Below are 27164 nucleotides of genomic sequence, written 5' to 3' on the forward strand. Positions count from 1 at the left end.
GGTCCTGGGACATGCAAAAGAGAAAGGCTGCAGGTATGGTTCCTGATCTGTGCTAAATTGGTTGATTACAGTCAAGCAAAGAGTTTAAATGCTACAACCGGCATCAGCAACTCTTTGCAAAGAACAGAAAAAGAAAAACACCCATCACTTGCTGAAAAGTGTGCACAAGTTGAAGACTTGAGAAGGCAAGAGAATTGGAGAAAAATAAAAAATAGGCACCTGCAGTAATAGAATTGTGATTAATCAAATAGGACTAAATTTAAACAACAACTGGGAGCCTTGAGGATTAAGCCCCACATTAAAACAAAATGCCTGAAGTTGGTAGGGCTGATTATTGAGCTCTGCAGTCAAATTCAAGTGGTAAATTCAAGATTTCTGAGAAATATCAGGCCTGCTCGCACATTAATCTCACAGGGCAGTAACACAGCTGCTGTTATCACACTAAGCTTGATACCCAATCTCTCAAATACATACAGCATGGTCTTATGCTTGAAGGGGGAAAGAGAAAAAGAAATCAAAATAGACAGCGAGGTCTCCTCTGATAACTTAGGCTAAATGCACTGCCAATTGGGATGCAGACCAGACAGGTCCAAAGCTCAAACCTCAGTATTTACTGATCTCACATGGCCAAGATTGACCCATCCTCTATTTACTACTGGAGAGAGAAATATATAGAAATGGGAAAAAGAGAAAGCTTTTAATATTCTAACACAAGCACAGTAAACTCTTTGAAGCACATGAGTTTACAGCATCTGGCTTCAGAACCATCAAGAACTTGAGCCACCAAACTGACAACTGACATATTAGCACTAGATCTAGTTTCAGTGATCAACAGTGAAATCTCTTCAACATCTAGTCTACTCTGAATAAAGGAATCAAAAGGAATGCAAGATTAAAAGGTGTAGAAAAAGGTCAACCTGGAGTACTATTGAGGGGCACATCTCGACTGGTGAAAGGTAAGTCCAGGTTGGATGCAGGAAATTCATCCATGTATGGAACAGTCAACATTTGGAACAAACTCACACCAGGAAGTGGATGCTGTGATGGGGTTACTGTAGATTTTTTTTCTAGATGGATGAGCTAACATGGAACAGATTTCATGAGAAAAATGTCAGATTTCAGAGCTTAGGAATTAGGAAATGAGTCTACAAGTTAGGTAATATTTGATTAGATTGACTTTGAACTTGAAAGGTTCACAAAAATCTACATGAATAAACTGATGAAGTAACGGTTTATGTACAACATATGGAACAGACACATTGAGACACTCAGTGACTGGCTTCTATTTAAAAATAACTGTGAAATCATTTTGCAGCCAAAAAATAAAAATGAATCATGGCAGGTTATGTGACTTAATTTATTCAGCATGATCTCCTCTGTGAATGTAGCACGATAGCAAACCATCTTGCAGATACTGCAAAGGTTAGATACAGAATGCATTCACCATTACAACTGTGGTGAGCGAAACCCAACTCTGGAGCAAATTGAGTTTAAATCCCTAATTGTAAATTACTCCAGCCCAACAATCTCCTGAACTTGGACTTGGGCACCTATGTTTTCCCCCTCTCTTTTGCCCCACAATTAACAGCCATGCCTTCAGCCACTTAAGCCCCGTGCACTGGAATTCCCTTTCAAAATCCTTCTGTCTCTGCACCTGGTTTCTTTTCCTTAAAACCCACTTTGACTTCATTTTTGGTCACCCTTCCTAGTTATTTCCCCTCTTTGGCTTCATTGCATTACTGAAGTCCCACGTTAAAGTTGTATAAATTGAAGTTGTTGTAGAATATCAAGCTACAATGTCCCTCCCATAAGCAGTCACAGCAATCTCACCCTTTTGATTTCTCCATCTTGAACTCTTGTTCAGACCTAACCTTCCTTTGTTTCTCATCCAGCTTTTTCTCTCCACTAATCCGACCCCCACACTATTCACTCACTTGGAAAATAGGCTCCATGCTAAGCGTGAAGTTAAAAAGTGCATAATAATTAGAAGGGGGAGAAAGAAACACTTGAATCACCTTTTCTACCTCCAGACTCACTCTCTGTAGTCCTTCCCTTCCTCATCACGGCATCCAATTATCACTCAAAAGAATCCAAGGTTTTGTCTCCACTATGCTCGCTAGAATTCCAGTGTTGATTAGTTGTTAGGGCCAATTTCTATGCCCACTCCATTCAGACTGAACTGCCGCTGAATTTAGCAGAGTTTGATAGATTCAGTCTCGGGGTCTTCTGGTGAGCATAGGCTAGAAGCAACATCCCCCGCCGACTCCATAAAAGGAACTGGCAGGACAACAAAAAACGAAAACAAAGAAAGCAAAGGAATCTGCCCCTTGTGCGAAAAACTTCAGGACCAGTCCTAAACTCCTGATAAACTGATGTTCCTTTTCCAATGCTCAGATTGTTCTTTTCAAAACATTTTATTCCGTTACTGTTTTCAGCCCCAACTCCAAACTCTGTTCCCAGGTACTGACTCCATCCCTCTCCCTGGCAACAGCCTGAGATTAAGCCAGTCTGTTTGCAACCTCAGTGTCACATTTGATCCCAAGATGGGCTACTGACCTCATGCTCATGCCATCACTAAGACTGCCCATTTCCACCTCCATATCATGCCCAGGTCTAACTCACAGCAAGTCCCGTTCCCCTATCACCTGTGCTCACTGACCCATATTGGCTCCTGGTCAAGCAATATCTGGAGTTTTAAAATTCTCATCTTCGTTTTCAAATCCCTCCATGGCTTTGCTCCCTCCCTATAATTGTAACCTCCTCCATGCCCACAACCCACTGAGATATCCCCACTCCTCTAATTCTGGTCTCTCGTGCATCCCTGATTTTAATGACCCGATTATTGGTGGCCGTGCCTTCAGTCACCTGGGCCCAAAGTGCTGGAATTCCCTCCCGACACCACTCCACTGCTTTGCCTCATTTTCCTGCTTGAAGACCCTCTTTAAAGCCCACCTCTAGAACCAAGTTTTTGGTCAACTGACCTATTAGCTCATGTGGCTCAGTATCATACTTTATTTTATGATGCATCTGTGAAGTGCCTTCGGATGTTTCATTACGTCAAAGATGTTATATAAAGACAAGTTGCTGTATGCATTACCATAATTAGTTCCTAATTTTGATAGATGGGCGGGTGGGGGAGGGGGGGCTTCACATCCAGGGATAAACCATTGGATAGAGTTCAGCTGCAGGGAACTAAATTCTCTTGTAAGGGATAGAGCTACGGCTAGTAGTCCAAAGTAAGTCAGAGTTGCACTTCCTTACAAAGCAAAAATAATCAAATATTCTTTACAACAAGCACAATGATTCCTTTTGCCAACATATTTCACTCAAGATTATCAGGTTATTGTCATATTGTTGTTTGTGGGATCTTGGTGTGTTTCCTTCATTACAATGACGATGCTTCAAAAAGAACTTCAATAGCTAAAAGGTACAGTGGGTGCCCTGAAGTTGTGAAAGATGCTATATAAATACAAATTATTTCTTTAGTCCAACATCTCTCAGTGTCCACTCCAAGTTGTGCCATCTACCTTATTTACATAATTCACCCATCAGAAATTTTTTTTATTAATTCATGGGATGTGGGATTCACTGGCTGGGCCAACATTTATTGCCCATCCCTAGTTGCCCTTAAGAAGGTGGTGGTGAGCTGCCTTCTTGAATCACTGCAGTTCTAATTTTACCCATAACCAAGTATTTCCAGCTGAAGATTATTACATTATCCTTCCTTCTGTTGAAAATAGATTGGATATTGCACATTTTAACCGGCATAGACCCTGGAGGGAGGGTTGAATAACTTTTATCAAAACTGCCCAGAGGGATAAATGGATAAATGCTGTCCATTCAGCCCAGGGGTGCAAGTTCAAAATTGCTGTGCCAAAATTTCATCTCTGTGTTCATGGGACAAGACATCTGTGAGCCTAAAGGAATCTACTCTCAAAAACCCTTACCAAAATATCATGTGAGCTAATGAGTTCTGTGAACCAGCAACAAAATAAGCTGAACACATCCAACACACTGATCAACTAAAACCTTTATTGAAAAAAAATGAACAAATGGTCTGGTCCAATTAATTCAAAATCATACTGAAGGCAAAATTACAAGCAGAGAACAAGCCCACTTCCCTGCTACCTGGGGCCTAAGCACTGGAATTCTCTTCCTAAACTCTTGCCTTTCTACCTCTCTCCCCTTTCTTAAGACACTCCTAAAACCCATCTCTGTGATCATTTCCCGAGAGAGCAAGCAATAGATCTGTGAGAAATGACAGAGAGAAGTATAGCATTTTGAGCACAAGCTCAGCTGCTCATTATGCCATAGGATTACAATTCCCTGAAACTGAATGTTTTGACTGAAATAATACAAATTCTCAAAATGGACAAAATGTCAATTTTTTTACTTGCCACAGATTATCCGACAGGACAGATTATTGTGAGCTGACTTAATTCAATAAGAAACAAGCTGCCCAAACAGAAAATCCAATATGCGTTGTCGCACACGCAAAACAGGATTTTTAAAGAGATAACTCAGTAAGAGGATTATTTCTTTCTATGTGGAGTGGTAGAATATAGGGTTGGCTTAAACAGAATCGCTGATTTGAGCCTAGAGTGGCGGCTGTGAAGTCGTGAACAGCGCTTACCCCCAAAAAGAATTCAAAAATATGATATTAACAAATTCTACTATAAAACAATAGCACTAGTATGTGGGAAAGGGCAATATTTATTATCCACCGCTAGCTCTGAAACTTGGTAGGGCACTTCAGATTTAGGTAACAATGCTGTGGAACTGGAGGCCAGAGCAGTAAAAACAGCAGGTTTCCTTTCCAAAGAACTTTACTGAGCCAGTGTGCTTGTATAACAATCCCAACTTATAGTCACCTTTACTGATTTGTTTTCTAGATTGTTTGAAAAAATTGAATTTCAATTTCTCAAATGGCCATGATGTGATTTCAAGTTCAACAACTTGTATTTATATAGCATTTTTTACTTAATAAAATATCCCAAGACACATGAGCGATTTAAAACAAGATATAACACCAAGTTGCATAAGATGATATTAGGGTATATGAACAAAAGCTTGATCACAGAGATAGGTTTTAAGAAGTGTCTTAAGGGAGGAGAGAGGTAGAAAGGCAGAGGGGTGAGGGAAAGAATTCCAATGCTTAAGCCTCAGGTAGCAGGAAGACACAGCACTAATAGTGGAGTGATTAAAATCAGTGATGACCAAGTGGTCAGAATTAAATGAGTGTAGAAATCTCCGAAGATTGTGGGGCTGGATGAGATTACAGAGCTAGGGACTGGGTGAGGTCATGGAGCAATTTGAAAACAAAGATGAGAATTTTAAAATTGAGGCATTGGTTAGCCAGGAGCCGATGTAGGTCTGCAAACACAGGAATAATGGGTAAACTGGACTTGCTGCAAGTTAGGGCATGCGCAGTAGAGCATATGATGACCTCAATTTAGGAAGGGTAGAACATACGAGGCTGGTTAAGATTGTGTTGGAATAGTTAAGTCTAGAGGTGATTAAGGCAACTTCTCTGGGTTATTAATCCAGGGGTGTCTATACCTAATCCAGTAACATGACCATTGCTCAATATGTCATAGGGTTACAATTCACTGAAGCTGAATGACAGTACTGCATCTTGCAAATTCAACAGGTTACTTTTACCTAGGTTTCACCTTTTAGCTGAAGGTAGATCACACTTGAGCACACTAGCTATCATCTAACACGTCATCAAACAACAAACAGGGGGATACCACAATAAAGAAGCATTATAAGAGAACTCGAGGCTTTCCTTCATGCAGCTGCAGTCTCCAGCAGTGATCACTGGGTGAGGATAAGGAGTGGAAACTGTGGGCAACATTTTTCCTTCCCCCACCACTCCACTTTCCATAACTGGATACTGAAGTTAATTGTAGCAACCTATCATTGCCTTGAGCAAAATCAGCTGATTCAGTGACATACATGGAGTGAAACTGCCACCTTTGGATTACAAGATTTGTTGACTGTTAAGCACTCTAGTGCACCAGGAAGGATGTGACAGACACTACACAAATGCTACGACTCAATTGCACACTGTCTTTACCAACTCCAGATTGTCAGCATTTAATTTAACAGAAGCATAAAGAACAGAAGGAAGCCATTTGGCCCATCATGCCTGTACTAGTTCCTTGAAAGAGCTAGTCAAACAGTTCTGTAAAAGACCTGAAAATTTTTCCTTTTTAGGCAATTACCTAATTCATTTTTTAAAGCTACTATTGAATTTGCTTCCACCAGCCTTGCAGACAGCACATTCCAAATCACAGCAACACCTTCCTTTAATATGAAGATTTGCTTCTATAATTTTGAAACTTCAAAGGTTTTCATTTTTTAAAAAACCACAAGCTGTTATAACTGTTAGATACTTCTACAAAGTCATACTTTGCAATAAACTTTGCAGTATACTCTATAAGACAATAACCAAGGGCTGTTCCTGGGCACATACTTGTTGGTTGCAAACAATACTAAATCTAAGTATTGCCCTCATCGGGACAGATTATATTATAATTGGTAGAGTACCTAATATATACAGAGAGACATTTTTATTTGTAATTTGATCTTTTAAATTGCAATCCACATGAATTGGAGTGCAAGTGAACACTATCTTTACACAGTCATAAGCATGAAGTATCTGATTACTACAGTATTTTCCAGCTTAGCTGAGAAAAAGAAACCTACACTTATGCTGTGCCTTGCACATCTTCATGGCATTCGATTCACTAACAATGACTTAACTTTCAAAATTAATTCACTGTTGTTACATATGACAAATATAGCAATCATTTTGTACCACAGCAAGGCCCCAAACAGCAAGTGAACTGACTACTTAAATCTATTTTTACTATTGTTGGGTAAAGGATGAATGTGGGCCTGAGCACCAGAACTCCCTGCTCTTCAAACAGTTCTACAGAATCTGCTATTTTGACCTGAACGAGTAGAGGCCTTGGTTTAAATTCTATCTAGGAGACAGTGTCTGAGGCAATGCAGCACATCCTCATTGAAGGGTCAGCCTAGATTATGTTCTCAACCCCGTGATACAGATTAGTAGAACCCATTAGCACAGTGCTGCCAATACGATTGAGGAAAATTTCATTTGCTATAATGAGGTTTAATATTGAACGCCCCAGTTACTTTGAAAAGGCCGCGTTGGAGGCAGCCTTGTGGAGTCAAAAAAACGTTGCTCACCAAGACTCCACTTGGTACTCATCCAACTACACCCTGCCTCAGCTCATCTGCTGCTGAAACCCTCATGCATGCCTTTGTTACCTCTAGACTTGAGTGCTGTCCTGACCAGCCATCATTTTTCCACCCTACATAAAATTCAGTTTGTCCAAAACTCTGCTGCCCGTGTCCTAACTTGCTACAAGTCCCATTCACCCATCACCCTCATTCTCGCTGGCCTACATTGGTGACTGGTTCAGTAATGACTGAATTTTAAAACTCTTATCCTTGTTTGCAAACCCCTCCATGGTCTTATCCCTCCTTACCTCTGGATCCTCGTCCAACATTGCAAGCATTCGAGGTCTCTGTTTTTCCAATCCTGGCCTCTTGTGCATCCCCAATTTTAATCACTTCACCATGGCAGCGATGCCTTTAGCTGCTTAGGCCCTAAGCCCTGGAATTCTGTCCCCAACCGTCTCCATATCTCTCTTCTCAGGATGCTCCTTAAAATGTCCCTCTGATGAAGCTTTTGGTCATCTATCCTATTATCTACTGAAGTGGCTTGGTATCAATTTTAGTTCCACAACACTCATGAGAAAGGCATTATATAACGGCACTGCATCAAGGTGCTAATCACTCAAAACCAGCTCCACTGGGCAGGGCATGTCGGTCATGCGCCTGATAGCAATTGCTCTACTTGGAACATTGTTATGACAGGAGACTCACAGAAGAGCAGCAGGAACACTTTAGGGATGGCTTCAAAGCAGCCTTGAAGAGATCAAACTATTCACTGACTTATGGGAGACCCTGGCTTGTGACTGACCAAAATGGAGAAGGCTCATCCAGGATGGCACTGAGCACATTGAGAATGTCGCAATGTGCAGAGACGATGTTGAAGCATTGGAGAGAGCGCATAAACCTAAGCAATCCAGCTACCCAACCCTTCACGCACCGCCTGCCCCACGTGTCTCAGTCTGCTGGTCGCACTTTAGACTGACTAGACATCTCAGAACCCATTCAACCAGAGTGGAAGCAAGTTATCCTTAATCCCATGGGACTGCCTAAGACATAAAATGCAAGTTATTGTTGTTGAGGGGTTTCTGGGATAACTACAACCACTGGGGATGCTAAACAATCAGCACAAAGCAAGATTGCACAAACAGCAACAAGATAAATAAGTGGATATTTCTTTTCTGGTGGTATTGTATGAGGGATAATGTTGGTCACTGGGAGAATTCAAGCTTCAAGTCAGGCTGTGGTAGGTTTTATGCCCACCTAAAGAAGCAAACAGGGCCAGTGTTTCATGTCTCTTCCAAAAGATGGCGTCTCTGACATTATAGTACTCCTCTGAAGTGTCAGTCTGGATTATGTGCTCAAATCTTTACAGAGAGATCTGAACCCATGGGCTCTGACTCAAGCATCAGTGCAACCACTGAGCCCAGCTGACTATGGAAAGCCACAAAATCAGTCACAAGTCTGTGTTAGGCTAAGGTCAATAACAGCAGCAGTAGGGGTTTGCATCAGTACTCCTGGTACAACAAGTGGAAACAAAATGGACCAAGGCTTCATTTGATTGCAGCCCTGCAATGCTGGATAGACACAGGTGAGTTTCAGGCACGAGGACAGGACTGGATTCAGCCGTGACATCCTTTAATATCAAATAGCTGACTGGCATTAATATTCTACACTCACATGAAGAATGGCCACTTGTCAAAGATAGGCGAACTGATGACCGTGAAAATGCAATTCAGAAATGTAATCAGCACATCAGGAAGAAGGAAGAATGTTGACAGAAAAAGAAGCACATGAGACACAAGATGAAGGAATTGAACATTCCTGAAGGGCCTTGAGGCTGTCAGGAGTGCTCAGTGCTAAAGTGGGAAAATGCCATTTCGTTCTTTCAAAAGGCTGAGAGAGAGAAAGTGAGAAGAAATAGTGAGATGAATATAACACCCTAGAACAGTGCCAAAATATCTGAAAGCACTTCACACTGGGTGCAACAACTTATTCGACATCAGCAACATCCCACAAAACAGCAATGAGATGAACAAACTGTTCGTCTGGATGTGATTGTGGGGGGCAGGAGGGAGAAGGAGAGCATGAGTTGGAGTGTGGGAGGACAGAGGGAAATGGGGATAGAGAAAATGAAAGAGAGGGAGAGAGAAAGAGGGGGAGAGAGAAAGAAAATAAGGGGAGAAAGAAAGAGCACACACAAGGGCTGAGGAAAAGGGGGGTGAGAGACAGAGCATGATAGTGCAAGAGAGAGGGAGAGAGCACGAGAGAGGGTTAGGGAGCAGAAGAGAGAGCGTGAGAGAGAGAGAGAGAGAGGAGTGAGCGAGACAGAGAGAGAGAGAGAGGGAGGGAGAGGGGCACGAGAGAGAGGGGGAGGGGGCGTGAGAGAGGGGGGGAGGGGCGTGAGAGAGAGGGGAAGGGTCGCGAGAGGGAGAGAGAGGGGAGGGGGCGTGAGAGAGAGAGAGAGGGGAGGGGGCACGAGAGAGAGAGAGAGGGGAGGGGGCGCGAGAGAGAGAGGGGAGGGAGCGCGAGAGAGAGAGGGGGGGCGAGAGAGAGAGAGGGGGTGAGAGAGAGAGAGAGGGGGGCGCGAGAGAGAGAGAGGGGGCGCGAGAGAGAGAGGGGCGTGAGAGAGAGAGAGGGGGCGTGAGAGAGGGGGAGGGGGCGCGAGAGAGAGGGGGAGGGGGCGCGAGAGAGAGGGGGAGGGGGCGCGAGAGAGAGGGGGAGGGGGGCGCGAGAGAGAGGGGGAGGGGGCGCGAGAGAGAGGGGGAGGGAGCTCACGAGAAAGAGAGGGGGAGGGAACATGAGAGAGAGAGGGGGAGGGAGCGCGAGAGAGAGAGAGGGGGAGGGAGCGCGAGAGAGAGAAGGAGCGCAAGAGAAATAGAGAGAAGGAGCGCGAGAGAGAGAGGAGCATGAGAGAGAGAGCAAAGGCGAGAGAGAGAGAGCGAGGGCAAGAGAGAGAGAGAGCGAGGGCAAGAGAGAGAGAGAGCGAGGGCAAGAAAGAGAGAAGACGCGTGAGAGAGAGAGAGAGAAGGAGCGCGAGAGAGAGAGAGGAGCACGAGAGAGAGAGCGTGCGAGAGAGAGAGAGAGAGCGCGGGCAAGAGAGAGAGCGCGGGCGAGAGAGAGAGCGCAGGCAAGAGAGAGAGAGTGCGGGCAAGAGAGAGAGAGAGCGCGGGCAAGAGAGAGAGAGCGCGGGCGAGAGAGAGAGAGCGCGGTCAAGAGAGAGAGAGCGCGTGGAGAGAGAGCACGTGCGGAGAGAGAGTGCGCGCACAGAGAGAGAATGCGCGCAAGCGAGCGCGAGATAGAGAGCGCGAGCGCATGAGGGAGCGCGCGCGAGGGAGAGAGCGCAAGGGAGAGCGCGCGAGGGAGAGCGCGCGAGGGAGAGAGCGCGAGGGAGAGAGCGCGAGGGAGAGAGCGCGAGGGAGAGAGCGTGGGAGAGAGAGCGTGGGAGAGAGAGCGTGAGAAAGAGAGCGTGAGAAAGAGCAGCCGAGAGCGCATGTGCGCCAGAGAGCAACCGAGAGCTTTTACTCTTGAAATATAGTTATTGTTATGATGAGGAAAGTGCAAGTTCCCACAAGCAGCAATGAGATGACCAGAAAATCTGTTTTTGTGAAGTTGATTGAGGGATAAATATTGGCAAGGAGACCAGGGATAACACTCCTGCTTTTATTCATAATAGTGCCTTGAGATCTTTTGCAGCCGCTTGAGAGGGCAGATGGTGCCTCACCATAACATCTCATCCAAAAGATGACACCTCCCCGAGTGTAGCACTCCCTCCGTACTGTATTGGAATTTTAGCCTAGATCACAGTGCTAAATCCTGAAGCAGGTCTGGAACCTGACTCAGTGGTAAGAGTGCCACTAACTGAGCCACAGCTGACACTAAAGAGATACTAACGTTGAGCAAGAGCCTGGAAGAATTCCTTATTCTTCTTTGAATGTTTCACTGCAATCATCCAGTAATCTCTGCTGTTAACATGCTGAAGCAGACTCCAAAGAGATGTGTTCAGCTCCTTTTACCTGTTGGAAAGGTAGCTGCCCCTTTGCTCTAAGCTTCTCAAGTGAGATAAACTCACTGTGAGCAAATGAACCAATACAAATTCTTACCAAGCATTGTACAATCTTGTCACCAACATGCTAGCAATATGCAAATACATATATGCGCATTGGACTAATTTTAATTCTTTTACACCAGTGAGAGTCTAAAATTTTCACATCAGGTGCCCTTGAAAAAGATCATATGATACCATTATAATAAAAGCAAAATACTGCAGATGCAGGAAATCTGAAACAAAAACAAAAATAGCTGAAAAAACTCAGCAGGTCTGACAGCATCTTTGGAGAGGAAGACAGACTTAACGATTCAAGTCCGTGTGACTCTTCAGCAGAACTAAAGAGAAATAGAAATATAAAAATAGAGAAATGTTGTATATACCATTATACATTTTGTTTTTCCAAAGTTGCTTTCTACCTGTGGAAAGCATTTTGAGTTATATACTCTTTGTAGTTATACATCTACCACTGGTAATGGTTATGGTGAGATTAATTTGAAGTGATGATAAATCAGTATGTTTTAATCTTGTGTGATGCACTCAATTTCAGTATGACTTCTCCAATTGCACTGGTGCCAATGCATTAAATCTTGTCCATGTAACAACGCCCTGTATTTCAAAGAGTAATTCACTTGTGCACACAATACAGAGATGTGTTGATGCGAAAGGCATTTTGCATAAGGGAAGAAGTGTCAATACAGTCATTTCTTGGCAAAACTTGCTGATGGCAAGATTCTTTTACCAAAAGGAACATAGTTATTTTTCAGTGGGATGAGTTGTACTTTTCCTGGAACTAGAATCAGAAGTGGAAAACTTCTGGTGCAAACTCCTTGCACAGAAGGTGGATGCGTTCTGTGAGCGCAAAACCAATTCCAGATTCAAGCAAAAAAAAATTAATAGTTAACACTGGCCACTAACTAGCTGGTGACAGACAGTGATTACTGTATCAATTGGGCAATAAACTCTGATGGTAATTAATACAAATCCTGCCTGACAGCAGATTTCTAACTGCCTTGACTCAGTGAAACAGCAAACAAAACCAGAGGGCATTGCAAAACTGCTACTTGTAACAAATCAAACTGGTTTCTCAGATAAAAAAAATTATTCGTTGGCAGTCAGTCACATATCCTTGACATCACCAAGGCCACCTGTCTACACCTCTGTAACATTGCATGTTTCCATCCCTGCCTCAGCTCATCGACAGCTGAAACTCTATTCCATGTCACTGTTCTCTCTGGAATTGACTATTCCAACACATTCCTGGACAGCCTCCCACATTCTATCCTCCATAAATTGGGGGTCATCTCAGTGTCCTAACTCACATCAAGTCCCACTCACCGATCAGTTCTCTGCTCAATGGCCTACTGGCTCCCAATTAAGCAACACCTTGCACTTAAAATTCTCATCCTTATCTTTAAATCCCTCCATGGCCTCACCTGTCTCTGCTTCTTTAATCTCTTCCAACTGAAGAACATTCAGAGATATCTGCGCTCCTCTTACTCTGGCTTTTTGAGTGTCCCAGATTTTAATTAATCCACTGCTTGGAAACCTTGTCTTCAGCTGCCAAGGCCCTAGGCTCTGGAATTCCTTCCTTAAATCTTTCCACCCCCCCCCCCCCCTTTCCTTCTTTAAGTAGCTTCTTAAAACCTACCTCTTTGATCAAGATTTTGGTAATCTCCCCGCTCTGTCAGATTTTCCTTCACAACACTCCTGTCAAATGCCTTGGGACTTTGTATTGCATTAAAGGCTCTATATAAATACAAGCTATCGAGAGTTCTCAATACATACTTGAACTACACAAGGCTTTGTTACAAGAGGAACTAAACTTTTCTCCACTCCAATGTATTTTTATGTGACTCAGTGTCATATTTTGTCCTATAATGCTCCTGTGAAGCACCTTGGGAGGTTTCATTACATTAAAAAGGTGCTATATAAATACAAGTTGTTGCTGTTCTTCCGAAGGATAGGGTACAGTCTTATATTCATATGCAATACATTGTTGAAATGATTACACTGAAATTAGTGATCCTTGACAGGCTATTTGAACAATGGGGGTCTGAGGAGATCAAATTGGATGTAACAGTCAATTTTATGTGGCATACTGTAATGTGAACAGAGGCAGGATCCTGAGCTGGATTATCCTTTCAATGGCCCTAAGACATCAATTCAATGGTAAGACCCTATTACTAACTCTGGACATCATCTAATTGCATAGCAAATTCAGTTCTGCCCACTGACACATTTAAAAATTCATAACAGGAAGGTTTGATCCCGGCTTTGTACTTCAAGTTAACAGACCTCAACTGAAATGGCAATAGGGATACTATCGGATTGGCATCAAAGTCAACCCTACTGGAAAATGCACACGTTTAGGTATCCATTGATTGCAACATGGGGCTCTGCTGTGATGTACTGCTATCTCTCCTGAACACCACTACCTCCCTATCCACCCACTACCTTATAACTTTAACTTTTTAACATAAACGCTGAGATAAAAGCTAGTCAGTCAATGGCTTTGTTCCTGCCGCAAGAGAAAAGAACGTCAAACCTTTTCACCAGGAAGACAGTGTCCCTTTAAATATTCCTCGAGTTATCCAGGCAGGCACAGAGCCAAGAGGGTAGACACCACCATCATTAAAACTTTATGAATTATTAATTCCCGCAAATCAGACAGAAGGCCACAATCAGCTAGATACAGAAGTATGCAAAACAGGCAACAAAAGCTGCTGATGCTACAAAATAGCCAAGATAACCTTTAATCCTTAAGGAGGGCAACTCCTGTTCGTAGCCTTTAGGCAGGAATAAGATCTGCAAACTGGACTTTGTAATAATATTGCAGCTGCTTAATTTACCCAAAAGAACTTGACAAGATCAAAAAATGTTGTGGAATTAGGGGTTGGGGAATCAATACAGATTCAAAAAACACAAATGAATGGTTGGCAGCAAGAGCCAAAGCAGTCATTTGTGTCTCATTAGCCAAGGGACAGGCATTCTATAAGTGCCAGTAGAACCCTGAAATATCATGACTGCCTGAAAAATGGGAGCAAGGACTGTAAAAGCTTCTATAAGTATGTAAGAAGATAAAGATTGGTGAAGACTGATTCCTGGGATGGTAGGATTGTCATATGAAGAGAGACTGAGCCGACTAGGCCTGTATTAACTGGAGTTTAGAATGAGAGGGGGTCACATTGAAACGTATAAAATTCTGACAGGGCTGGACAGACTGGATGCAGGGTCCTCTGGCTGGGGAGTCGAGAACAAGGGGTCACAATCTCAGGATATGGGATAGGCCATGTAGGACTGAGATGACGAGAAACTTCTTCACTCAAAGGGCGGTGAACCTGTGGAATTCTCTACCACAGAGGGCTGTGGAAGCCAAGCAACTGAATATATTTAAGAAGGAAACAGTTAGATTTCTAGACTCTAAAGGTGTCAAAGGGTATGGGGAGGGAGTGGGAGTATGGTGTTGAGATAGAGGATCAGCAGAGCAGGTTCGATGGGCCGAATGACCTACTCCTACTTCAATATTCTATGTTTCAATGTAAGTGGAATTTGTTAGGTATGTTCCACGCCCCGTAAAATTTATTTAAAATCAAAATCAAGTAACCAAACAATAATTCACATTTATATAACATGGCTACATAGTAAAGCATCCCAAGGCACTTCACAGGAGTGATCAAACAAAATTTGACACCAACCACATAGGGAGATAATAGGACGTTACCAAAAGCTTGGTCAAAGAGGTAGGTTTTATGAAGTGCCTTAAAGGAGGAGTTGGAGAGGTTCAGTGAGGGAATTCCAAAACTTAGAGCCTAGGCATTGCCACCTTTGGGGGAAAGAGATGAAAATTAGGATGTGCAAGAGGCCACAATTGGAGAAACAGAGCAATCATTCAGAATTGTTGATTTGGAGAAGGTTTCAGAGAAAGGGAGATGACAAGAATTCCACTGACTATATGTTGCTGGTCTGAGAGTGCCAGTGTGGCAGGGGTTGAAACTGTGACCTTCACAGCCTAATGTGAGAATAAATGTTATTTTTTAAATATATATTTTGGGGAATATTGTGTTATTCTGTAAAGAAGGCTATGTGTCTGTGTGTAAATGATTCAATTAAGCTGTGGAAAAGTTACTAGAAGACAAATTGTCTGGGGGTTTAAAACATGAAAGGATAGAGGTGTTATGCTTGAAGTGCAAGTGAATAGGTTGGATCTAATATTTGCATTTTTAGATAAGTTGAGAGTTCATTTGAATATCAAAGGAAAGTCAGAGGTAACAAGAAACATGTTTGCATCTTGCAGGAGTTCCAGAGGTAAACAGGAGAGGGTATATTACATTTTATTGACCCTAAAGCAGAGACAAAATAGAAACATGACAGATTTTGCATTTGGAAAGATTCGCGTTTCAGAGGTGCGTGAACAATGGAACCCAAGATGAAAAAGGGGAAAAGGTATTTTAGAGTTACAGTGGATTGGTAGCTATTAGAAGTTGAGATTTTAGCTGTAGTTATGGGTTGTTGGCTGTGTGAGGGAGATCTCCTGGAAACAGTTCTAGGCTGGGAGAAAAATGCAGTTTGAATCAGTCGTCCAGTTAAGCCAGAAAAATCTTGGGCTGCAACAAGCAGTCTTAGTCTGAAGTTTTGGATTTCCACAGCAGAATGAGAGAGTTTAAAGGGTCATGTAGTATGCCTTTATTATAGCAGTTCACCTTGGGTAATATTATTGGATTTTTATAGTTAAACATCTATAAGGGAGTGTTGCCTAGAAGGTGTTTACTTGTGGGTCTGACAAAGTAGAATTTTTGGGGCAATTCTTTTTAAAGTCTAATTTTAACTGTACAACTGTCATCTTGTGTGCTTAAGTTTTCTTTTGTTCTTGTTAATAAAGCTTTTACTTTTAACTTTTAAAATCCCAAAAGTGTTACTGGACTTCTTGCTGCTAAGATCAGTGTGTTTCCTTCTTGTTTTCAGAATACAAAAAAAAGGGTATGGCCCATAGCCAAGTTTCCCTCTGGGATTTGGTTTGCGCAACAATTGACATCTGCGGTGGCCATAACACCTAGAAGAGAATTTTGTAGAGATTTCAGTTATACCTTTCCTTCTTCAATTTCACCAGTATTTTCCCTCCGTTCACCACTATGTCTTCTGCACTGCCTCTCCCAGGTTTTTTTGCATGGTTGAGAAACAATGGTGGGGTTTAATACTGTGTTTAATACGGTGAGAAAATGGGCTCTGTGCGGGAATGGGTTAATTTTTTTCCTGTTTATTTGTAAGTTTCAATTGGTATCAGTGGCACATATGTGCAACTGGTTTCCCCAAGTGGAGGTCATATTCAGCCAGTGGAGGAAAGAAATAAATAAAAGTAACATTGAAGTGTAGTCACTGCTGTAGGAAACACAGCAGCCAATTTTGCACAGCCAGCTCCCACAAGCAGCAATGAAATAATGACCAGATAGTCTGTTTTAGTGAGGTTTATTGAGGGATAAATATTGGCCAGGGTGAAACTCCCCTGCTTTTCTTCAAAAATACTGCCGTAGAAACTTTTAATCCACATCTCACCTCCAACAGTGTAGCACTCCTTGGTACTGTTCTGGAGTGCCAGTCACTTGAACCCACAGCCTTTCTGACTCAGAGGCAAGTGTGTTACCACTGAGCTGTGGCTAACACCACTCTACCTCATCCTCACCATGAAAGCTCGCCAGATTCATTCAATTTGCCACTGGGGAGACTGAGTTTAAAAGGAAAAATAAATTTTGCCAACAGCCATATTTTATCAAATCCAACAAGATTACTTTTTGGCTATTTCTGGCCATGTAAGATCCACATTTTGCAAACTGGTGGTACAAAACCTCTACTGACATCAAAGCAAAAAAGTCTCTGACTATCGACACATCACCTACGGCCACAGCAACATAGGAATTGCTAACGGTCAAAAGGCCAAAGTCAGTCTTCGACCATTCTGATGGTCAATGATACACGATAGTGGAGAGGTTGACTAATCATAGCAATCAACCTCTATCAACCAGTCTACAACAGAGACAGCCATGAGGTGAGAAAAACTCCAGTGTTTAGAACTTTGGAACTATAGGTCCAAAGGACACTACCCTTGTCATATGTCATGACTCACAATGCTCATATACTGTAACCCAAAATGTTATTTTTTTGAAAAAAATCCAGTTTTGATTTAAATGATTCAACACTACCAACTTTCACCATCTTTCTATGGAGTCTGTGACATCCAATCACCACTTGCTCACTGAATTAATTCAAAACAGGTTAGTTTTGTGTTTACCCGCCTCCAAATGCAGGCTGTGTCCTCTGGTTCTACTGTTCTGGACTAAGTGAAACAGCTCAGAAGAGACAAATTTCTTTCCAAGCCTTCAGGAACACCATCACTGTCAACATGTTGCTATAGTAAAAAGAAAAAATGTACTTTAAACTAGTACACTTTAACATTGTGTGATGTTTTGAGTTAATTCAGTGAGCAAGTGGTTGAAGGTAGTGCAGTGGATGTCGTATACATGGATTTTAACAAGGCATTTGACAAGGTCCCACCATGGCAGATTGGTCAGGAAAGTAAAAGCCCATGGGATTCAGGGTAATTTGGCAAACTGGATAAAAGGTTAGCTTTGTAACAGGAAACAAAGGGTAATGGTCGATGGGTGCCCTTGCGAATGGAAAGTTGTCTCAAGTGGTGTGCCACAGGGCTCGGTGTTGGGACCCTTGCTGTTTGTGTTATATATTAAGGATCTGGACGTGAACATGGGAGGCACGATTGGGAAATTTGCAGATGACACAAAGATTGGCTGAGTAGTGGATAGTGTAGAGGATAGTCATAATCTCCAAAACGATATAGATGGGTTGGTGGAGTGGGTGGTAAAGTGGCAGATGGATTTTAACATAGAAAAGTGTGAGGTCATACATTTAGGGAGGTCAAAGTTACAGGGATCACACAATAAATGGGAATATACTAAGAGGAGTTGATGAAGTGAGAGATCTTGGTGAACAAGTACACAGATCCCTGAAGGCAGCAGTTCAAGTAGACAAGGTTGTAAAGAAGGCATATGGAATGCTCTCCTTCATTGGCAGAGGTATAGAATATAAAAGGATATAATGTTGGAATTGTATAAAACACTGGTGAGGTCACAACTGGAGTATTGCATGCAGTTCTGGTCACCACATTACATGAAGGATGTAATACACTGGAAAGAGTGCAGAGGAGGTTTACAAGAATGTTGCCAGGGTTAGAAAAGTGTAGCTATGAGGAGAGATTGGGTAAATTGGGGTTATTTTCCTTAGAACAAAGAAAGCTGAGAAGTGACTTGTTTGAGGTGTAGAAAATTATGAGGGGAATAGATAGAAAAAACAGGATAAAATTGTTTCCATTGATGGAGAATTCTAGAACCCTTTTTTACGCAGAGGGTAGTGGGTGTCTGGAATTCGCTGTCCAAGTTGGTGGTAGAGGCAGAAACTTTAAACTCTTTTAAAAAGTACCTAGATCTGCACCTAAAGTGCTGTAAGCTGCAGGGCTATGAGCCGAGTGCAGGAAGGTGGGATTAGAAAGGGCACCTGGGTGTCCTCGGGCTGGCATGGACAAGATGGGCTGAATGGCCTCCTTCTGTGCTGTAGCTTTTCTATGGTTTCTATGGTTCTATGTGCTTCTTCCATATTACTCCGGATTGAAAATTGCCGCACCGGCAGTGACAACTGAAGAATATCCATGACTTTCCCCGAGAGTTAAGTGGTATCTCTAGACACTACACAAGTTTGTAAGATCAGAATCGACAACTGTACTGCTGGGTGTTCTTTCACAGATTATGTGGTCAGAGTACTGAGATCCTATTGACAGCACTGGTGGGGACTGACTTGTCTGTCATCATGGACCAGATGCAAATCCAACCCGTTTGCAGGTTTGGTGACTCAAGCGGAAATGTTACATAGCTCCCATCTCAGTCTTGGAGGAATAGGTGGTTCTCATGGTTTCCAGACCAGCTTTCCTCCTGTAACCAATACCACTTAAAATGGACTAACAAGGCATTCATCTCATGGTGTCAGTTGTGGCTCAGTGAGCACTCTCACCTGAGTCAGAAAATTGTGGGTTCAAGTTCAGCCCCAGAGACTTAAGCACAAAAATCAAGGCTACTGAGGTAGCACTGCACTATCAGGAAATGCCGTTTTTCAGATAAGATGTTAATCAGAGGCCCCACCTGCCCTCTCAAGTGAACGTAAAATTCCCATGACACTATACAAAGAAAAGCAGGGGAATCCCCTTCCAGTGTCCTGTCCAATATTTATCCCTAATGCTAAATTATTGAACAAAATTATTTGCTCATTTTCTCTGTGCTGTTTGTGGGAGCTTGTTGTGCATAAATTGACTGCCATGTTTCCTATGTTACAACAGAGACTGCACTTACTTGGCTCTCAAGTGCTTTGGTACATCTTGAAAGGTACCACACAAATGGAAATTGTTCTTTCTTACTGTTGTTTGTGAAATCTTGATGTGTGCTAAATGATAACTGCACGTTCTGACATAACAGGGACATGATGAGACAAATACTGAATTAATTTATTTCTCATGGTGTTGGTTAACAAAGGAAAGCTGCAGAAAACCACCTAGTGTTCTTCGAGTCCTGCCATTAGTTACAAAATATATCCCCTCCACCCCCAAATAGTTTTTGGGTTTGCATCTCCAAGATAACAGCTGGTACCTCCAGTAATGCAGCACTGCGCACTGAGGAGTCAAACTAGATTATGTGGACAGGGCTTTGAACTGACATCCATTCAATTTAGGAGGTGAAAGAACTAACAACTCAACCAAACTGGAAACAGCCCAAACCAGATTGCTTCCGACCTCAACAATAAACAGTGGATGATGAGGGGTCAACAATTTAAAATTCTTAGAGAGCGAGGAGATAGGTTAAGAGGTATTTCTTGCTGCAGAGCTGTTGGGAGCCTGAAATGCTTGGCCACAAACAGCAGCGGAAACAGAGACTTACTGACTCTTCAAAGGGAAATTTGGATGAATATTTGAAAGAGAAGAAGGTACAGGGCTATGGCAACATGGTGGGCCAAGCAATTGTTCCAACAAGAAACAGGCACAGACATGATGGACCGAATGGCTTCTTTCTGTGCTGCAAGCTTTTCTGAAGGATGCGCTTTGAGCTATGCAATGAGGGTGGGGGAGCTGGTAATTACATGTCTGTCACTGATTGTGCAGCTACTGGAAATGAAATAAAAGTATCATCCAAGAATCACTGACACAGCTTCAAAATGAATTACCTGCTGTGTTTTTTTTACCCATGTAGCATATTAATAGCAGCAGACTGAGTTAGCCCTGGGTGCAAAACCAAGGCAGTGTCAACTACACGAACCAAAACAGTAGCCTTGGGTCCCGACTCCTGACCTCTGACTCAAAAAGAAAAACACAGCAGCTCAGACAAGTGGTAAAACAAATCTCACCAGCTGACAAACCACTCAACCAAATGAGTACTCAGTCTCTAATTATTAGATAAAGCATATTGCTGAGTTGATTGCTGAAGAATGAAACTTCACATGCCACTACTGAAAGAGACTTAAGTACAAACTCACTCAGTGAATAATTCAGACAGGGCAACCATTCAGCAGTGTGGCTGAAATGCAGCTTCAACACACAGACATTTTTTATGCTCCCCTTCCATTCCAACAGTGATATAATACAGTTGCAATTCAAATCACATCTCAAACAAATACTTGAAGAAGAAAAAAAAATCGGAAAGAGGGCAGGAATAGTTAATAAACTCCCTACTTACATTGCAGCACAAACAGGATCCAAAATCCAACTGACACAAATCACCTTTTCCTAAAATTTGCAGCAACTCACTTAAAGTGCTTGGAACATATACAAATAACGGCGCCAATGACAAACACAGTCAAAAGGATTGTTCCAACACGGAACTGGCACAGGCATGATGGACCGAATGGCCTCCTTCTGTGCTGCAAGCTTCTCTTGAGGACACACTTTGAGCTATGTAACAAGGGTGGGGGAAGAGCTGGATATCACACGTCTGTCACCGATTGTGCAGCAACTGGAAATGGATTAAAAGCATCATCTCAATCACTGACACAGCTTTAAAATGAATTACCTGCTGTGTTTTTTACCCATGTAGCATATTAATAGCAACAGACTGAGTAAGTCCCGGGTGCAAAACCAAGACCGTGTCAACTACACAAACCAAAACAGTAGACTTGGGTTTTCTTCTTGACTGCATTTTGTCACAAGGCATAGAGACCATTAACATTTAAAAATAAATCTGAATTCCTTGTTTAAACAAACAGAACTACGCCACAAGCTTTCACTTTTTTTAGAAAAAAAGCACAAAAAACTTTATTGTATATAAAAGAATTAAACAAAGCAAACATGATTAAGTTAACACTACAGTTTATGATTACATGCTATGTACTCAGGTTTACTTACTTCCCCCAAGAAATCACTTACAAGACACATCAATCTTAAAGTTATTTACTTCTGTAGGGACCACCCAGAAATTTACCACAGTCCTCTGGAGAATTCTCCTCAGCTTTTGAATATCATTGCACATTCTGAAATGTTTTGTAGTGTTCTTTTAGATATTTTATGAATGAAGTATATTTTTGCAAAAAAAGAAAAATAACAACTTTCATTCACTATTTCTTGACTGTGGATGCCCCAGGTTCCTTTTCTGGTTACTTTTCAATATTTCCAAGCTAATTCAGCTCATTATTTTCTTTTGCAATAAGACATTTTGAAGACAAGTGTAGATTCCCCCACTAGCTTCAAACCAGGCAATCTTCCAGTTTCTGTTCCCTCAAGATTCAAAATGAGATTAAGCCCTGCCCACCTTCCACACTGTCAATGATGATGTTTGTTCTTTACTCTGCTTACAATGCAGGTCTACCTAGCTGTCATTTACGCTGGCTAACTTCTCTCAGTGAGCTGCAAACCACGCAAGGTCCAAACTGCAACTAACTCTCCCAGAAAACACCCAGATAAATTCAAACCAAGGAGCCTTCTTAAGCTCCACCATTTCCATGGTGAAGTAGCCGGCTGTCCTCAAACCAATTTTTAAGTTAATTATCTCTCTACAATTTATTTTTTGATCTGATGAAGTAAAAGGGTTTTACAACCTTTCAGGATTTATTGAATGCCTTTAAACTAAGTTAGCTCTATCTGCCGAAACAAAAACATCTCTCTGGGCTGCCATTACTGTAAGCTTTGCAGACATCACATTTCCAGTTCTTCAGCTAGATAAGCTCTACCTCTGACTGAATGAAACAAATATGGGTCACCTTTTGAACTGCCATTTCTTAAGGTTTTCTGGCAATCTCTAAAGCCCAGCATTTTAATTACCTTACTTTTCTATCTGTTAACATCTGAAAGGAGCACGGCCCTGATCTTTAAGTGTAATTGGCTCCAGGCTTGCTTTAATTGCATGTACCCCATTTTCTACAATTACATTTTAATTCCTAAAACTAAAAATTATATTCAAAAACACATGAACCATGAACTAGATATTCACAACAATTTTTGTACACAGACCTGCACATCAAGGCCTTGCAGAGGAGATTCACCAGAATGGCACCAGGGATGAGCACATCAGTTATGTTGGAGCAGAGAAGTTTAAAAGGAAATTTAATTGAGTCAACCAAAATTTTAAAGGATTTTAATCACATGGAGAAACTGCATCCAGTGGCAGGAGGGTCAATAACTGGATGGCACAATTTATGGTAATTGGCAAAAGAACTAGAGGGGAGAGGTTGAGGGGAGGAGAATTTTTCTTTTGGAAAGCAGAAAATTGTTATAATGCATTGCCTGAAAACAATTTATTATTTATATTACAGCTTTAACATAATAAAACATCCCAAGGTGCTTCACGGGAGCATTGTAAAACAAAGTATACCACCGAGCTCCATAAGGAGATATTAGGTCAGATGACCAAAAGCTTGGTCAAAGTAGCGTCGTAAATGAGGAAAAGGAGGTGGAGAGATTTCGGGAGGGAATTCCAGATCTTAGGGCAGCGCAGTCACCAATGTGGGAGAGATTAAAATCAGGAACGCTCAAACAGTTAGAATGGAGGAATGCAGAAATCTCAGAGGGTTGTGGGGCTGGAGGTGATTACACAGTTAGGGAGAGGCGAGGCCATCGAGGGATTTGAAAACAAGGATGAAATTTTAAAATCAAGGTGTTGTTCGGCTGGGAGCCAGTGTAGGTCAGCAAGCACAGGGATGATGGGTAATGGGACTTTTGCAAGTTAGGCCATGGGCAGAGTTTTTGATTACCTCAATTTTATGGAGGGTTAGAATGTGGGAGATCAGCCAGGAGGAACAGACAAGACTCAAGGTAACAAAGGCATAAATGAGGGTTTCAGCAGCAGATGAGCTGAGACAGGGGCAAAATCAAGCGATGTTACAGAGGTGGGAATCAGTGGTCTTAGTGATGACAGCATAGTGGATACAGATTAAACAGTAACATTCAAAATTGAACTGGATAAATACTTCAAGGGGAAAAATTGCAAGACTATGGGAATTGGGAGAGTGGCACTAGTTAGATAACCCTTTTACAGAGGGGAATAGCCTCCTTTTGTGCTGTATGATAGATGTAAATTTATCCATACAGTGTTTCATTCAAAAGAAGCAAATTATTTAAAAAGTCCAGAGTGACTCAAAGAAATGCAATTTGGCTGGAGTGCATAAGGAGAAGCAACTTCTATTATCTACCACGATAGGGAGGATTCACCAGCCCACCCTCCCCCACTCCATCAATAATGCAAATTGGCAGAAAATTAAGTATCTGCAAAATCTGGTCTTGCACATCACCATAACAATGACCCCAGCTAAAGGATGAAAAGTGTAAAACAAGTGACAAAAGTAACATTATTTTGTAGTTTCATTCACCAGGAAAAAGGAGACAAGCTATAAATAAAAGAAGGGCAAGCCATCTAGGCAATGAGACGTCTCCAAGCACGCCTTTGTCCTGCAAATCGTCTTAGTACAGTACACTGTGAAGATGCTCCCCATTACAGTGCAAAGCCATAGGTAAACAAATGGACCAGGTATAGTACTGTACAGTAAGATAAAAGCAAAAAACTGCAGATGCTGGAAATCCAAAACAAAAATAAAAATACCTGGAAAAACTCAGCAGGTCTGACAGCATCTGCAGAGAGGAGCACAGTTAACGTTTCGAGTCCGTATGACTCTTCAACAGAACTAAGGAAAAATAGAAAAGAGGTGAAATATAAGCTGGTTTAAGGGGGGGGGGGTGGATGGTGGGACAGGTAGAGCTGGTTAGAGGGCCAGTGATAGGTGGCGATAGCCAAAAGATGTCATAGACAAAAAGACAAAGAGATGTTGAAGGTGGTGATATTATCTAAGGGATGTGCTAATAGATGACATTAAGAGTAGGAAGCAGGACGAGCAAGGTACAGATAGCCCTAGTGGGGGTGGGGTGGGGGGAAAGGATTGAAATTGGCTAAAAGTTAGAGATAAAACAATGGATGAAAATACATTTAAAAATAATGGAAATAGGTGGGAAAAGAAAAATCTATATAAATTATTGGAAAAAAGGAGGATCAGAAAGGGGTTGGGGATGGAGGAGAGAGTTCATGATCTAAAATTGTTGAACTCAATATTCAGTCCGGAAGGCTGTAAAGTGCCTAGTCGGAAGGAAAGGTGTTGTTCCTCCAGTTTGCGTTCAGCTTCACTGGAACAATGCAGCAGGCCAAGGACGGACATGTGGGCATGAGAGCAGGGTCGTCCCTGTTGCTTGCCATTTCAACACTCCACCCTGTTCTCATGCCCACATATCCGTCCTTGGCCTGCTGCATTGTTCCAGTGAAGCTCAACGCAAACTGGAGGAACAGCACCTCATCTTCCGACTAGGCACTTTACAGCCTTCCGGACTGAATATTGAGTTCAACAATTTTCGATCATGAACTCTCTCCTCCATCCCCACCCCCTTTCCGATACCCCTTTTTTTCAATCATTTATATAGATTTTTCTTTTCCCACCTATTTCCATTATTTTTAAACGTATTTCCATCCATTGTTTTAACTCTACCTTTTAGCCTATTTTGATCCCTTCCCCCCACCCCACCCCCCACTCAGGCTCTCTGTACCTTGCTCATCCTGCTTTCTACTCTTAATGTCACCCTCCTTAGATTCCTTAGATAATAGCATCACCTTCAACACCTCTTTGTCCTTTTGTCTATGACATCTTTTGGCTATCTCCACCTCCCCACACCCCCCTTAAACCAGCTTATATTTCACCTCTTTCCTATTTTTCCTTAGTTCTGTTGAAGAATCATATGGACTCGAAACGTTAACTGTGTTTCTCTCCGCAGTCAGACCTGCTGAGTTTTTTCAGGTATTTTTATTTTTGTTATGGCACTGTTCAGGACAGGAACAGGTTTGGAATCTCAAGAGTATCATCAATACATAATCACACCCTAGGAAATTTTACTCTCCAGTTGCAAAAAGGGCTCTGTCAATCGATGAAACCACAACCACAGTTCTGCAACAGAGCCCGATATGGCATCAAGATCATTCATAAATTTAAAATTAAATGTAAAATGTATTATAATTAAATTCATAATTCATAAATTATAAATGTATAAATTTGTTGAACACAAATCTAAAAATAATAAACCAAGAAAATGAATATAACCTAATGTACAGATGAAATTTAACATAGAGAAGTGTGAAATCGTGCATTTTGGAAGGAAAAATGACAAGTTGCAACATGAGAGGATCTGGAATGCACTGCCTGAGAGGCTGGTGGAGGTAGATTCAATCATGGCTTTCAAAAGGGAATTGGATTAGCATCTGAAGAGAAAAACATTGCAGGGCTATGGGGAAAAAGCAGGGGAGTGGGACGAGCCACGTTGTTCTTGCCGAGTCAGCACGGACACGACAAACCAAATTGTCCCCTTCTCCCATGTAGTCACTCCATGATTCTATAAACCCAAACGGTATGATTTTAAATGGGATCCAAGAAGAGAGGGAGACCTGGAGTTCATATCCACAATGTTTGAAAGTTGTAGGACAAGTGACAAAGCTGTTTTAAAATAAACCTTATGGGAACCTTTGGTTGTATAAATAGAGGAATGAAGTACAAAGGCAAGTTAGTTATGCTAAATCTTTATAAATCACTGGTTAGACCTCAGCTAGGATATTCTGTCCACCAATTCTGAGGACTGCACTTTAAGAAGGGCATCAAGGCTTTGGAGAAGGTGCAGAGGAATTGATAGCAAGATAAGTGAATTCAGTTCTATGGAGAAGCTGGGATTGCTCTCAGAGTAGAGAAGGCTACCAGAAATATAACTGAGGTGTTCAAAATTATGGAAGAGTTTTGATAGAGTAAATAAGGAGAAACTGTTTCCAGCACCAGAATGGCCAGTAAATATGGGACACAGGTTTAAAATAATTGGCAATTAAAAAAAGCAGGGGAAGATGAACAGAATGTTTTTCTCCCCTCCCAAACTTGACCAGTTTTGGTGATCTGTAATATAATGTGCATTTGGAGGAAGCAGTTTCAACAATAATATAATTACAATAGTAAGGGAACTGAATAAATACCTGAATAGGAAAAAAATGAAGGGCTGTTGGGAAAGAGTTAGAAGACTGTGACTAATTGGATAGCTCCACCAAAGAGGAAGGTGTGAGAGGAAGAGGCCGAGCTAGGCATCAGCAGCAGCACCAGCGCTTTAACATCACAGGAGAAGCTTAAGTTCATTCGTCGGTGAGAGAGTGTTGTTAGGGAATGTCATCAAGTAGCTGAGAAACAGAAGAACATTTTTTTTTCAAAGGCGGCGCTACTTACATTTCAGGAAGAAACAAAGCGATAAAGAAATGAAGTTAAGTCGAGGTCAGGCAGAATAAAGTTGCGTTCAGTAAACCAAAGTAAA

General features: G+C 42.0%; 1 protein-coding gene across 2 annotated transcripts in view; it reads right to left on the minus strand.

The window, feature by feature from the left end:
• Positions 1–27164, minus strand: part of pak1 (p21 protein (Cdc42/Rac)-activated kinase 1) — a 195676-nt gene that overhangs the window by 163937 nt on the left and 4575 nt on the right. The window contains exon 2 of one of the 2 annotated variants that reach the window (XM_041199709.1): positions 26836–27033. The exons of the other annotated variant lie outside the window; for it this stretch is intronic. The gene's annotated coding sequence lies outside the window, so the exon portion shown is untranslated. The remainder of the gene's footprint in view (positions 1–26835; positions 27034–27164) is intronic. 2 annotated transcript variants of the gene reach the window in all.

This window comes from Carcharodon carcharias, chromosome 11 (assembly GCF_017639515.1).
Source record: "Carcharodon carcharias isolate sCarCar2 chromosome 11, sCarCar2.pri, whole genome shotgun sequence".
NCBI classification, from domain to species: domain Eukaryota; kingdom Metazoa; phylum Chordata; class Chondrichthyes; order Lamniformes; family Lamnidae; genus Carcharodon; species Carcharodon carcharias.